Raw genomic sequence first — 15,776 nt, 5'->3', positions numbered from 1 at the left:
TGTATGTTGGTAGTATTTTGTTCTATGTTAGCAATTGAGCATCTATTAATCACTGCCTACTTCTTGAGATTTGGTTATTTCTTGACTGCTCCATTTACATTTGTTGCTACTGAAAGATGTCTATTTCAATTCAATGTGTTAAAATCTAGTGGTAAGTGTTATCGTGTTTAGTTAGTCTAAGCATGACTTGGTTTCTTGTGAGGGTTTAGCAGGCTTGAAACTATTAGTTAGACCCTTCTTTTGGCAGATTTGAAATATTATTAGAAGACCTCATTGATAAACCTTAGTACTGTAAAGGTTTCTAGTTTATTTTTCTTGCCTCTGTATCTTTAATTGAGCTTTATACATAGAAGTCTTAACCAAGCAATCATGTGTCCAAATTTCAATTTATCTTGATTGTTTCCAACTAAGCATGTTAAAGCCATTGATTCGAAACATTGATGTAGTGTGAAATTTAGTCATGTTCCCTTCATACGCGATTACATTCAGTTGAGTTTGTCAGCCATTCATAGATGCTAATTTATTTTCTTTTCTTTCGATGCATATAATCCACCCGAGTCCATTTTGGACTCTCCCTTGCATATTCTTGAGTTGTTTTTCGAGTCTACCTCGTCAAAGGAAGTTATCGTGCAGTAAAAGGGAAGCTGAAACAAGAGAAATGGAAGCAAAAATACAGGTGGAAGAAGATGATATACGTTGATATACAAAAACATATACAATTGATATACACAGCAAATGGTTTAAAATCCATAAGTTTCAAGCAGACTCAAAAATGGGCAAAGAGGCCCAATTGCAGCAGTTCCTGAAGCTTAATTTCGGATGAAGCCCAAGTCATTTTCAGCAACTAGACTTGGACCTAAGTCAATTATTTCTTTAGTTATTTGACTTATGCCCATATGCTTATTTGTGATTTGTTTAACTCTAACCCTTTATTTGATATGGTTTAATTTAATTAAAATCCCCAAAAGATGAACTATATTCTTTATGTTAGTTTATTTTAATAAAATTTCATTTTTTCTTATCAACTCTTGTATTTTTTATTGAATATCTTTAGGCAAAACTTTTTATTTTTCAATTAATTTAAAATAGTTTTCATGACCAAATTGGTTTAAATTATTATTTCTAATTAATCTTGTTTTGTTAAAATTCTAATCACCGCATGTTAGCGGCTACTTTTAGTGCTAGTACCTTCTTAAAGTAGAAATAATAACCTTTTACCCCATTTTTCTAAATTAATAAAGACTTAATTTGTTAAGGCAAGTTTTCTTAATTTCTTTTAAAAATTAAGTGGCGACTCTTTTCTAAGTATTTTTATTAAATCGTTTATACATTGAACATTTCAAAAAGAGATTTTTCTAAAGGTAGTAAAATTACGATATAACTGAAATGACAACTCTGATGGGGAATTGATTAGGTTCTAACCATTATACTTGATTGCTTATTTGACTAATAATTTGATTTTGTGATATTTAATTTATTTGTGCTTTATATGTTTAATTTATGAAGATATTAATTGTCATTTGCGTTCATGGCATTTCCGTCACCACGATATAAATACAGTATATTAAAGAACGATTTTGAAAAACCCCAAACCGTTATTTTTATACTTAACCCTTTTCGGAATGACTAACAATTTATTGGTACGTCATGCGTCCAATGGTTGTCGTAGCTCCAACCTAAGTTGTCCACTTTGGCCCCGGTCTTTCAAAAGCCACTCTTAGTCAAATAGCGTAGAGAGAAACCCAAATCCCTCAATTTAGCGCATTTGAACTAAGATGACCCAACATCCAAGGCTTGTTGGGCCCATTAGAATCCCACCATATGTCTATTTGACCCATGGTCAATAAAAGGACAATCATGCTTATGCGTTCAATTGAAGGATGTGTACGTCATTTTAAACAAATCCATTATCCATTGGGGGTGGGGTGACTTACCTTTTCTGTTATTTTTGAAGAATGGATCCAGTGTACAAACCCCTGAGGACTCGAATGGTGACTCTACCTCATCCTTATTTCCAAGTGTGGTAGAATTTCATGAATAGCGAAGACAAGAAATAGGTCCAAAAGCATATAGGCTATCTCCCGTCACTTATAGAAATGGAGGCTTGGCCTGATTTGATTGGAATGGTGGTGCAATTTTGGGATGGTAAAAATATGGTATTCCGTTTTGGGGATGTAGAAATGACTCCAACCATCGCAGAATTTCTTTCTAGTTACGAGAGCATAGGCATGTGTAACAAAAGGAAACATAAGCCCGATAGCGATCTCTATATTCCCCATATATGGGACTTTGATATAATAAAAAAAGAACTCTTACTTGTGAAAGCCGAATGGATGGATAAGCTTTCCGTACCAAACATTCCACTACAGAAGATTTATCATTGATTTGGGTGTTCAAGGGCTTTCTAAAGGTTTAAAGAAGAATTTTGTTTTGGAGGAAACTTGGAAGAAAGCACGTCCTTTTGCTTTTGCGATATGCTTACTTTGGACAATGGTATTCCCTTAAAGCCCAAAACTACACTATCCATCAGAGTGTAGCAATGGTCACTCCTGCCATTTTTAATGGGGTAGACTACGGGTTGGCGATCAAGTACCACACTTTGGCGCCCATGATTCTTGCCGACATTTACAGGGCTTTACATAAGTGTCATAGCGGTCAACGTTTCTTTCAAGGATGCAACCTGACACTTCAATGGTGGATGATGAAACACTTTCTTAAAGCCCAAGATCTACAAGAACCAGATCCCAAAATTCTAACAGACAAACTTTCATCTCACAGTTGGTGGTTACACTTTAACCATTTCCATAGAAATGGGGGTAAAATATTCTGGCATCCAAGACTTCGGGGATTAAGAGAAGAAAATGTGCAATGGTCAATCGAAAGTATGGTAACAAGAGAAGTCGTGACCCGAGGTAAAGAGATCCCTTTCTTGATTTTCTCCGCATTGAGAGGGACTTGACCTTATGATCCCGCTCGAATCCTTAGGCAATTAGGGGGAAAACAAGAGCTTCCCCAAACTGCAGACATGAGAAAATTTGCAACGGATCATGAGAATGGTAAAGTCATTTTTCTGCAATGATACTTCGAGTATGGAAAACTCGAAGGGTGTTGGGTGAGCTGGTGCCAAATAGATTTCAACCTGAATGTTCTGATGAGTACAAAGAATGGCTGAAGAAGAACCTTGTTGAAACATCGAACCCGGTCCAAATTTCCCTCATCATATCGCAGATGTTGGTGCTAAAAATCAGGTTTGACTCTACCGACTTTAAGAGAAGTATGAGAAAAATGGGTCAGCTCATCAGCATCGACATTCAGAGAATGCGAAAGTCATAATCCAGCTAAAGCAAGAGCTACGAAAACTAAGACAGTGCATGTCCGATTTAGATGATAGCATGGAGCTACATATCCAGTCCATAGAAAAGGTCGGGTATGAAAAAGGGGCTCGGCTATAAAAAGATCATTTATGGACAAAATGGGAAGAAGTCAGTGCCTCCAAGAGAACGAGACTTGACGAAGGACCGAAGGTTATTTTAAACTTGGTATCATCCCTTGCGTGGGATTGCTTTTATTTTTACTTCCTTGTCATTGTCAAACATTTTCGAGTCCTATCAAACATTATTTGGATAATGAATTGGCTTTTAAGACATACACATCCTTCAATTCGTTAAGCCCACCTTTGGCATAAAAAAGTCACAAGTTTAAGAGGCGATATAAACTATTTTTATGCTACTTGACATAATTGTTTTGTGTTATAGTATGTTATTTTGTCTAAAGTAGAATTAATCCACTCCTATTTTTTTGGAACACTCTAAGCATTTATGAAATCCACAACAACAAAGTCCGTTCAAATTACTCCATAAGTGTTGTCTAAGTTTCTTAGAAAATATATGAACCCTTTAAAAATCTTCTAAATTTCTATCTCTCTGTTTGAGAAAGGTTAACTTGCTAGAATGTCTTGAAAAAGTGTTAGCACGCCAATGCCGATCATTGATTTTGTTAGTGGTGAAGAAATTGAAGAATCAATGTTTGAAAAATTGGCAAGACTGATTCAGACTACGCTGGGCCTGAATTCCCCGGAAGGATACGTAGGCAGCCTACTTAAGGCTCAGTCCCTATCCTGTAAATTTTTATTCTCCCTTTTCTTGAAAGATTTTGAATGATTTCACCTAAAAAGATATGAGTGGAAGAAGTTAGCAAGACTCTATGCAAGTTGACTTTCTTGATTTATTCAAATGAACTACAAAAAAACAAAATCCTTCCATTTGAGTCCTCCCTTTCACCCAAAATACATCTGTGAATTTAATCTCCTTAAAGTCAAAATGACAGTTATATGTTTATTATTATATCAACTTATTTGTATTTCTCATTAGAAACAATAACTAACATAGCTACTTTTGAGTTGTTTTTAATTTATCAGGTAACTAGAACTAATCTGTGTTGATAAACTGGCTGAGCATCCGTACTTCATGAGATCTAAAGTCCCTAAAGATTCCTTCCCGGGCCAAAATCTATTGAAAGGAAAAAGAAAAGATGACTGGAAACGGTGATAACATCTGTTTGAATGAGATCACAGTAACGTACCCTATCATTGTTGAACAGAATGAGTTGATTGGTCAACTAGCACAACAATTGCTGAAATGAGGGCCGACATGCATAAGACTCGAGAGTTGGCAAATTTGGCTATCACTGCCAAAACTCCTCTTCCAAAAAAGTAAAAACCTCCACTCCCATTTTCCCCTAACTCCCTAATCAACCCCCGAACATTTCCCACACAATCCATCTACTGTTCCAGTCCAAAAGCCTCCCACCGTCGAATTAGACAAACCTAACCAACATCATGCTAGCTCTTCGTACCAAACGCCTCATTGTTCTCAAAGCCTAAATTCTAACAAATCTCAAGTATTCCCTTCCATGTACCAAAATCCTCCTCAAAACACTTCAAACCCACCTACTACTCAACCCCTACCTCCAAAAGCCACTTTTTATATTCCAATCCTCACAGAACCACATCTTCCATACACTACATATCCTGAACCCGATCACTATGAGGAGAAGTAAAAGGAATGGAGGGTCAAAGAGGAGATGAATAAGTAGAGCTTGAAGGAAAAAATTATGAAATCTATGAAAGAGCTTCATTACACTCCAGATGTTATGGGACTGAACTACAAAGAGTTGTGTATCCACCCACACTTGGACCTTCCCAAGGGGTTTAAGGTACCAAAGTTTGACACTTTTGGAGGAACTGGAAACCCCTTAGCTCATTTAAGGTCATATTGTGACCAACTCGTGAGAGTTGGGAAAAATAAAGCGTTGTTGATGTGACTCTTCAGCTGAAGTTTGAATGGGGAGGCCTTGGAATGGTTCGCCTCCCAAGACATAGAGAAATGGTCTAGTTGGAATGTTTTAGCTAAAGATTTTATTCAGAGATTTGCTTATAATGCACAGATTGTTACCCTTTGAAAAAGATTAGGCAAAAATACATCAAAAACTACCATGAATATGAATACAAGTGGAGAAAAGAGGTTGCCAGAGTTGAACCTCCCATATCCGAAAAATAGATCACTTAAGTATTTCTGCGCATCCAAGAGCCAAAATACTACGATAGAATGATGTTGCTTATTGGAGCCAAGTTTGCTAAGATAGTCAAAGTAGGTGAGACTATTGAAGCGGTCTTAAGACCGGAAAAATTGCCCGTGTGGTGCCCCAAGCCGGATCTTTGGGACGATTGAGGAAGTAAAGGGAGGATGTGTCCTTTATTTATCATGCATCTGATGCAAGGACAAATATATCGTTCTGATTTAGCTCTAGAAAATCTTCACCCTCTAAAGCCTATCCCCTAGCTCCATAAAATCCCTACCCAATCTTCTATGTCCAACCAAATTTCCAAACTCCGCCTCCTAATGTTCCAGCTCCACATTACCAAAATACCTCTCCAAACTACCAGACTCCACAATCAAATTACCAAACTCAACCATACCTAAAATTCCAAACACCAACACCTTCCTGCCAAAATCCTTTAAATTACCGCCAAGTACCTCCACCTCCACAAAATAACTATGACCTTCCTCGTCCAAACGTTGAAAGGAAACCTCCCAGAATTTTCACTCCTCTCATTGAAAGTCGAACTAAGTTGTTCGAAAGATTGAAAGTTCCACGCATGCTTCATCCCATCAAACTTAAACCTGTCAACACAAACTTTAAATTCTTTAGAGCTGACAGATATGTGCATACCACTCCAATAGTGAAGGACATACCACCGAAGATTGTATCAAAATGAAGCATAAAATTCAAGACTTAATTGATAACAAGGTGGTCACTCTTCAGACTACCGCACCTAATGTGCATTGTAATCCTTTATTGAATCATGGGAGATATACTGTTAATATGATTTAAATATAAGAGGATTGGGGTGCTGGTAAGATGATGGTCCCATCAAATCTTGACAGTCTTGAGAAGGATGTAGCCTCTGTAAGCATAAGCACTAAGACTGAGTGTGTGATAAAAACACCCAGTCAAGCTTTTGTTTTGGGGCCAAACAAGAGCCGTACTGAGAAAAATTTTGTGATAATGGCACCTCATCAAGCTTTTACTTTAGTGCCCAAATAAGGCCTTACCAAGAAAGAGTTTGTGATAGAGACCGCTACCGCCCATGTTATGACTAGATCTTGTATATGTTATACACTAGAAAAATTTGCTCAAGAAGGCCAAAAGAGAGATCACTAGAAAAAGCCGATCAGTGAAGCTAAAGCTGAGGAGTTTTGGCAAATAATGTAGCCTAAAGTGTATTCCATCATGAAACCTTTGGAGAAGACATCTGCTCAAATTTTTGTGTGGACATTATTCATGAGTTCACAACAACACAAGCATGCTTCGTTAAAGGCTTTGAAAGAGACTCATGTACCGGTGGGGACGAACAGTGATAATTTTACAGCCATGGTAAGCAAAGTCATCGGAGGCCATCATGTTAGTTTTAGTGATGAAGAGTTGCCTTGTGAAGGGGTGATGTATAACAAAGCCTTGCACATCACAATCATGTTTCGGGACAAGATTGTGATCTGGCCTTAATATTTGTCCATTGTCGACTCTCAAGCAACTGCATTTTTATCTTGGGAAGATTCATCATAACCGAGTCAATGTGAGAGCTTTTGACGGGGGTCAAAGAGAAACATTAGGCGCTGTTAGATTGGGTATTGAAGTTGGACCTGCAGATTTCATTGTCGAGTTCCAGGTGATGGACATCACCACTAGCTACAAACTTTTACTCAGAAGACCTTGGATCGATGTGACTGGGGTCGTGCCCTCTACCCTCTACCAGTTGATAAAGTTTGTGTGGAACGATCACGAAATAGTCATTAATGGTGAAGGAAGACATTCGAATGACTATGCCACGATTGCCAACGATGTGGCTAGAGGTTTTGATTTCTATATACAGTAGAGATAGTGAATGCTACCGGTGATGATTTGGCCTCACATCCTCATATGCCTTTCGTTTATAAGATGATATCCACTTTGATGTTGAGAAGTGGATTTGAACCCGGTTTTGGGTTGGAAAATAATTGCAAGGTATCACTGAGCCTATTCAAATTTGCACAAAAGGTTCAATGTTTAGCTTAGGATACATCCCAATGGCAAATGATGAGATGGAAGCTTCAAGTAACAAGGTGGTTGATTGGGAATTAGCAAATCGGTACCTCACTTGTACCAGTCTTTTCTCGTGCGACAATATGTCAATGATGAAGGCCTCGGGGATGGAATCAAGAATCTTTTTGAAGAATATGATGTTGTGCTTGAGGAGATGATGGAGATATCTGACAGTTGAGATTCCAAACCAGAGGAGCAATTGCCTAATTATACATCCACACAACTCCTGGTTCCGCACTCATCTAGGTAGACAAAGACATATCTATTTTGCTTATTTCTAAAATGGGTGGTAGTCTGAATGAGGCCTAACACCCACCTTTTATGTCGTTTTACCTCTTTAAGATTTAATTTCCCTCGTGATGTTTGATGAGTACGAGATTTGGACTCATTTGGGGATTTGTTTTGATAGTTTTAGTGTCCTCGAATGCCTAATTCATTCTATAAATTGATGTTAAAGCCTTAATTCTCAGGTATGTGGATTAAGGAGCAAAGCAAGGACACTAATAGGCAAAAAAGAACAAAACAAGCAAAATAAGTGGAGAAAGGCGAGCTTGATGATCGCTAAGACCACTTGGCGACTCGCCGAGTGGCTCTTCAATCCGCCAAAAGTTCTACTGTGACAGCCCTGAGGGAAGAAACCAATTAGACAAACGGAAATTATCAATCAGCAAATCGCCGATCAATTCTGTGATGACAAGATGGTTAACCAAAAATTACAGGACTTGAGGATGCTGAGAACCAATGCATAACAGCGATAGAAGAGAGCAAAGGGACGTTCGTCGAACCACTCGGCGAACTCGATTTACCTCGCCTAGTGGCCTTTTGTGGCTAATTCTTGGCAACAATAAATTGAATTTTGAACTCTGAATTGGTGACCTTGCTACCATTTATAAGAGTTTTCTTTGAAGTTTGAGAGTTTCCTCGTAGACTTGAAGGCTTTTTAAGACTCAATTCGAAGATTTTACAAGTGGGTTACTAATTTTCTTAAATTTGGAACATTGTAAAGGCTTGAATACTCTTAACCTGTTGACGGCTAATCGATTTGGTATACGTTTTTACCTTTTTATGATGTTTATCTAAAACCCCAATTCTTAGGGTGTGATCATGTGATTATGGGTTGAGTTAGCTTATGGGTATTGTGAATTACTAGTTTAAATGCTATATTGAAGTGGGTTTAATCACTAGCTAAGGTTTAATTTATGAATTTGTAGTTGCAAATGCAATTCTAATTTTGTTTTCTTAGACTGCTCGAGAGAGAAGTTTAGGAACCAAGGTTTTAGATTAATGGTTTGTTAGTATTGTGTTGATATTGGTTCAGCTCGAGAGAGTAAATCCTAAACCTAATCCTACCCATTTAGCTTGAGAGAGTGGATGAATTAAGGTGTGGGTTGTTTTTAATTGCTATGCTTGTTGATGTTCGAAAAAAATTACTTGAAGCGGGATAGTTGTTCGAGAGAAAGATATTTCACTCATAGTCCAGCCTACCCACATCCCAAGAATTCCTCTCTGTAAATTTAGTTTTGTGTGACTGCTTTGTAGCTGATAATTGCAAACAAAAACCCCTCATCTGACATTCGTGTCATCCTATAGTGAAATTTGCCTATAATCCATCACATCCCAAGAATTCCTCTCTGTAAATTTAGTTTTGTGTGATAGCTTTGTAGCTGATAATTGCAAACAAAAACCCCTCATCTGACATTCGTGTCACCCCTTTTTACTTGTTTCATGTCTTTTTCGATAATTTCTATTCTTATAGCTAGTTAGATCACATTTGTACTTCTTAATTCAATTTGAGCATGTACCGCTCCCTGTGGGTTCGAGCCCAACTCATATGTTGGGCTTTACACTGGTTAACGATCATTTGCACCTAGAATTAGGTGATGTGTGTTTGAAAGGTTAATAAAAAATGGTGTCTCTGTCGGGGAGTGGTGTTGTATGAAATTCTTTTAGCGAAGTTAAATTGTAATCTCTTTGTTTGTAGTTGAATCTACTTACCCTAGTTTCTGTTTTATGTTGCTTGTGTTGAACAGAGAAAGAGATGAGCGTAAACGGGAGTAATGGTAGCCAAGTGGGCCACCAAGATGACATTGGGAACCTCAATGATGTAAATGACCAAAATGTGAATGACCCAATTCCATTGGGTGGTGCGTGCAATACATCTACCTCCAAATGAAGGAAACATTGTTTTTTTACATTACTAGCACAATGTTTCAGCTCCTACAATTGAAAGGATTATTTTGGGGGCTTGCTCATGAGGATCCCTATGAGCATATTCGAAACTTCGTGCACGTTTGTGGTCCATTCTCATTTAAGAACATACCACAAGAATCAGTCTATCTCAGGTTATTCCCTTTCTCTTTGATGGGTAAAGCTACTAAATGGTTATATGAGTTTCCAAAGGACTCCATCATCTCGTGAGATGATCTGATCACAACATTCCAAGTGAGATTCTTCCCCCCGTCAAAGACGATGACACTCAGAGATAGCATCCAAGGTTTTAACCGCTTGGAAGGTGAGCCAATCCACGAGACATGGAAGAGGTTTGAGAAGTTGGTGATGCAATGCCCAACTCATGGACTTCCAAATGAGGTGTTGTTGCAATACTTCTATAGGAGCCTCAACTAGGCAAACAAAGGAGCTACTGATCAACTTGTTCCCGGTGGTATAATGCAACAACCCTATGAAGTAGCGTCTCAACTCCTTGATTGCATGACCAAGATCAATAAGGCATGGTACACTCGTGAACATCAAGTCTCTCCTCTCACTTTTAGAATGACAAAAGAGCAGATCGAAAAAACCAAGAGAGAGACCAAAACATGGCCAAAATGATGACCCAGCTGGATATCTTGGCTAAAAATGTCATGGGTGTTGGTACATAGAGTGTTAATGTTGTGGGTGTTGGTGGAGTAAACCCTGATGAAGCACAATTCAAAGCGTTGTACAATGAGGAAGTGAACTTCCTAGCTAATCAACGAGTAGGTTATCGTGCAAACTACCCAAGTCCGAGTGGAAATCAAGGTTGGAAGAGAGATGAGGGCTAGAGATACCGTGACAGAGATTGGCGTGATCATAACACCACCTGTAAGAAGGGAGAGGGTGACAAGGACAGGTACGTCCCTCCCTATGAGCATCAAAATCTCAAGGAAGCTGAAGGTGGCAGTACATAAGATATGCTCTCACGCATTCTCAGCAAAGTTGAAGGGTCAGACAAAGGGTTGAAATAGATGAAAGAGCAAGGCTCAACACTAAATCAGACGGTGACCTCTCACTCAGTCTCTATTAAGCAACTCGAAACCCAAATGGGTCAAATTTCTTCTCATTTGAATCCAAGACAACATTGGGCGTTTCTTAGTGACACAATGGCAAATCCCAAAAATGAAGCTTGATTTGGTATCCTCGTCGTGTCACGACGTTAACTAAGGTGCTTCTTTGGTGGCAACCCAAGTTTTTAATGCTTTAGTTTTTTATATTGAATAACGAGTGTTGATTGTGTTGGTTGAAAAGTGAAGAGTGTTGGCAAAATGGGTAGTTCGACGAGTTAAAGTCCAGTCGGTCACACGCCGAATAGGTTGGCGCGCCCAAGCTTGGGCGGCCATTGGAACCACCAAGCCTTAAGGGGAACTCTGTAAAACTCAGCGGACTAAATGCTTAATCGGTGACTCGCCGAATAGGTCGGCGACCCGAACTTTGTCCACTGTTTAACCCCCAAAATTGTTGGAAGTCCTATAAAACTCGGCGAGGAAAATACCACTCAGCGCATCGTCGAGCGGTTTGGCAAGCACGACTTACTCCGCGGTAGGTGCCGCGACCTGAAAGGTTTTAAAGGTTAAATGATTTAAAATTTCAAAATCCTTCATCTTCTCTCATTTCTAACTCTCGTACCTTCCCACCCAAACTTTAAATTTTGCATATTTTATTGTTTTAGCCGCTTTTTGTGTGAAATCGACCTTCAAAATTGTGAAACTTTGCCGCCTAGCTATTCAAACTCGAAATTATGCATAAAGGTTGGTTTTCTGAACCCTATTCTTTAATATTGTGGTTGAAATTGAATGCAACAGGTACAACGGTAGTTGTTGTACCCGTATTGAATAGAAATGTGTGCCGAAGTGCTTTAAAATGATTGATTCCCGTGTTCTTGCTTGACAAATTGAGTTTACATTGTTGGGTTGTGGTGTAATTGTTATGGGTCTAGTGGGGTGAATTCTAAGTAACCCTGAATTGTACCAAATGACGTAATTTTCCCAATGATGGAGCCCTTGACATCATTCTTAAGGGCAAAAGTCGCCAAATTTGGCCAAATGGGGGGAAGTCTGAGTACCCCGAGGGAATGGGTACTGTGGGTCTAGTGTTAATTGAATGGTGTATGTGTTTGATTTTGAATTCGGGGGTTGCATGCTTGATTTTGAGAAATAGGGTTGAAAACTGGCACGTTGGGCCGTTTGGCGAGCTACGTCGAGCTCGCCGAGTGGTTCGGCGGTTCGCTGAAGTCCCACTCAGATCGCCCTTAATTTCAAATTTTGGTTGAATTTGTTCTGTAACTTTTGGCAAGAGGCCTGAGCTCACCGAAAGGTCTTCTTGATAGCCCTTTCTGCGCCCCTAAACTTTAAAATATACTAGAACTTTCGGTGGGATACTCCTAGTTCGCCGATTTGTGTCGTCTATTCCCCGACAGGCCCTGAACATCGCCGACCTGTCTTTATTCTAGAAATGTTTCACGCTGGTACCTTCAGCAAGCTTGATCTGGCTCGCCTAAGTTACTCGGCCACTAGTTCGTCGGGTCTTTATGCAACTAAACTTCTGCAGTTTTTCTTGAACTCTTTCTAACATTCTTCTATGTGGGTTGCCGGAATGGATAGAACAAACTTGGATGATAGGCGGCATGCCTCCCTGAAAGCGGGCACTAGGGATCGTGATAAATGAGGGATTGAGGACCATCATGGATGAGAAAGATTGTCCACGGATGGTGTAGTGGACAGGCATCCAGCAGTGTGGGACACTCTCCGGTTCCACAGGTTCGAGGTCTTCACTAGACCCCATTTCCCATACATTCCTATATGGGTCCGAGAGTTTTATTCTGCTTACATTGATCTGGTACCTCATGGGAAAAAGAAGGCCAGTGCCTTCAGACCATTGGAGTCTATGAAGGTGCGAGGGAGGGAACTGAGATGCAACACTGATGATATCAACACTGTGGTTGAGAGGGCTATAGACTTTGAGCATGAGTACCAGAGTATGATCACTACAAAGACTCTAGATGACCTGAAGGGTTGGCTAGCACCCTTGATTTTTGACAGCACCCCAAGGTGGATTGAGATCGGAGCACCAATAGAGAAGAAAGACCTAAACATAACAGCTCGGTACTGGTTTGGTTTCATTAGCAGCACAGTCATGCCGGCACAGAATGAGTCCATTCTCCTCCACCCAAAGGCGTCCTGCCGTGGGTCTATCTTAGCTAGGGAACGGCTAAATATGGCGTGGATCATTGAGGAAGAGATGGCCATGAGGCCCAAACAGAGACAAACATCACTGCCATTTCCAGTGTTAATCATGGAGCTATATCATCGAGACGATGTGCCTCGAGATGAGAAGAGTAATGTTGAGATCACACCCATATATTCTACAGACATTTGCCGTATTAAAGCCGAGTACACATGGGACGAGGCAGACACAAAAAGAGCACCTCTGGTAGACACATCCCCGGAGATTGATGTTGATGCGATACCTGCAGAGGCAGCCTTTCATACTCTGGCCTCTGGGCCTTCAGGTACTTCTAGCTCCACTCCTTCTCAGGCCTCAAGTCTTTCTGTTTTTCCCCCGCCCCCTAGATCTGCTACTGGTACCACTGCTCAAGATGGGGAACTTAGCCCATTCTGCCGATGTGTGTGCTTCCAGGCTAGAGGCCGAGGTCCCCTGGATATTTGAGAGAGCAATTACTGCTGCACTGACACCTCTCAGGCATTCTATTGATGTCCTCATAGTGAGACTATAAGTTTATGAGAGAGGAAAGGGTGTTACTGAGGCGGTGATGACTTTGAAAGCCGATGTTTCAACCTGTGCTGAGGTACCTCCGCCTACCACCAGAGATGATACTAGGCCTGATGTTGCTGTTGCTGAGTCCGAGGTCGAGACAGATGAGAAGAAGCATGAGGTGCGAGATGAAGCTGTATATAAGGACCTGGTTGATCTAGAGGGTGCCATGTTCGAGATAGCTAGACAGGCCTCCTTGAGAGATATTTTTGTGGCAGGTTCTAGTGGAGCCAAGGCTGACGAGACACTGGGCACTAATTCCCAACCTCAAAGTGATCCCGTGCACTGATGCCCCGACAAATAGAGCGACTAAGATGCAGACTTCACCTAGGCTTAGTGTGGAAAGATGATTTTTCCCCTCCCTCTCTGTGATTTTGTGATGCATTGTTCTTGTTTTAGTTGCATTTGAGGACAACTACTTCTTCTTTTTTTGGGTGGGGGTGAGGTATTTCCAGACCTACTTCTTGTGATTTTGATATGTTTTGTGAATATTTGTCTATGAATATTGTGGTTCATTTATATATCTTGATCTTGTGGATGGTTTAGCTTGTGTCCCATTGTTTTGAATGACAATGGTTTTGAACCTAATTTTAAAAATTTGCCACCTCTTTTGTGTGTGATTGTGGTTGTTCTTGTGCGAATTTGACTGTCGGTTGTGATCAGTACCGACGACTTGAATAGTGCTCTTAATTGAACGAAATGAATGTGCAGCTAGGATGAGGCAAAACAAAGTTGCATAGACAATATGTGGACATTTAGCATGTCGTTTTGACTAGTAGGTTGTCCAATGAGTCTCTTGTGATGAACATTGCACACTAGCTAGAAGTGTGGAGTCTTGTTTGATATTGGTACCAATGCCTTATGTGATGAGATTACTTTGAACATTGTGTGTGATGACACCTAGAATTTTCCCCGTTTGTCCGGTTGATTGAGTGATGCAAGCACTTAAATTGATCTTAGGCAACAATTTTAAAAAGTGAATCAATTTGACAATATACCTCTTTTGTGGCCAACCTTGTGAGATGTGTGCACCTTGCTTGACCTCTCTTGAGCCTTAACCTTTTCTTGGAAGAAAGTTGAGAAATTATGATCTCTCTTTATATATCCACCCATAACTTTCATGAAGTATCGTTTGTTTGAATAGCCAACTTAGGCCAAAAGCCTAAGTTTGGGGTGTGGTGAAAGGAGAAGGAAAGTCAAGAAGTGTTAGAAACCCCCCTTCAGTGATGGTTTTGAAAAAAGAAGAAGATGGAAGTAAATGTTTGAAATGTTAAAGAAAAGGAGGAAAGTATTGTTCAAACCATACTTCATGAAGGTGGAAGCCACTAAGCCTCAATCTTGCTTGACCCATCTTGAGCCTTAACCTTTTCTTGGAAGAAGGTTAAGAAATTATGACCTCTCTTTATATATCCACCCATAACTTTCATGAAGTATCGTTTGTTTGAATAGGCAACTTAGGCCAAAAGCCTAAGTTGGGGGTGCGGTGAAAGGAGAAGGAAAGTCAAGAAGTGTGAGAAACCCTCCTTCAGTGATGGTTTTGAAAAAAGAAGAAGATGGAAGTAAAAGTTTGAAATGTTAAAGAAAAAGAGGAAAGTAATGTTCAGACCATACTTCATGAAGGTGGAAGCCACTAAGCCTCAATGACCATACCTTTACACTCAGCCTAGTTACAAGCCTTGAAAAGATCTTTGTGATCTAGAGTGAGTTGAAACGAATGTTGATTGGAAAATAGGGGGGAAACCCATGAGTGAAGTCATGCATGTGTTCATCTTTGTGAGTGTGAGAGTTGTATGTGATTCCAGAACTTTAAATTGTTGAATCATGTGTGTAAATATGGAATCATTCTTTGTGTGAGGGGGGCATTTGAGTACCTTTGTTGAGCTTGGACTTGCATTTGAAGCAAGTATTGTGAACTTAGGCATATTTGATAATGGTGAGTCACAATTTGAATCTTTGAGCGCACAACTGATCATTGTATGAGTAATTTGAACGTTGTTATGTGCATTCAGGTTGAGTCTTATGCAACACTATTTGAGTCATCCTCATTGAACTGCTGATCTTGAGTTTTACTTAAGGACAAGCAAAAGATCAAGTTGGGCGGTGTTGAT

Source organism: Solanum tuberosum, unplaced genomic scaffold, assembly GCF_000226075.1.
Source record: "Solanum tuberosum cultivar DM 1-3 516 R44 unplaced genomic scaffold, SolTub_3.0 scf00256, whole genome shotgun sequence".
NCBI classification, from domain to species: domain Eukaryota; kingdom Viridiplantae; phylum Streptophyta; class Magnoliopsida; order Solanales; family Solanaceae; genus Solanum; species Solanum tuberosum.
Note: the sequence above shows the minus strand (reverse complement) of the source record.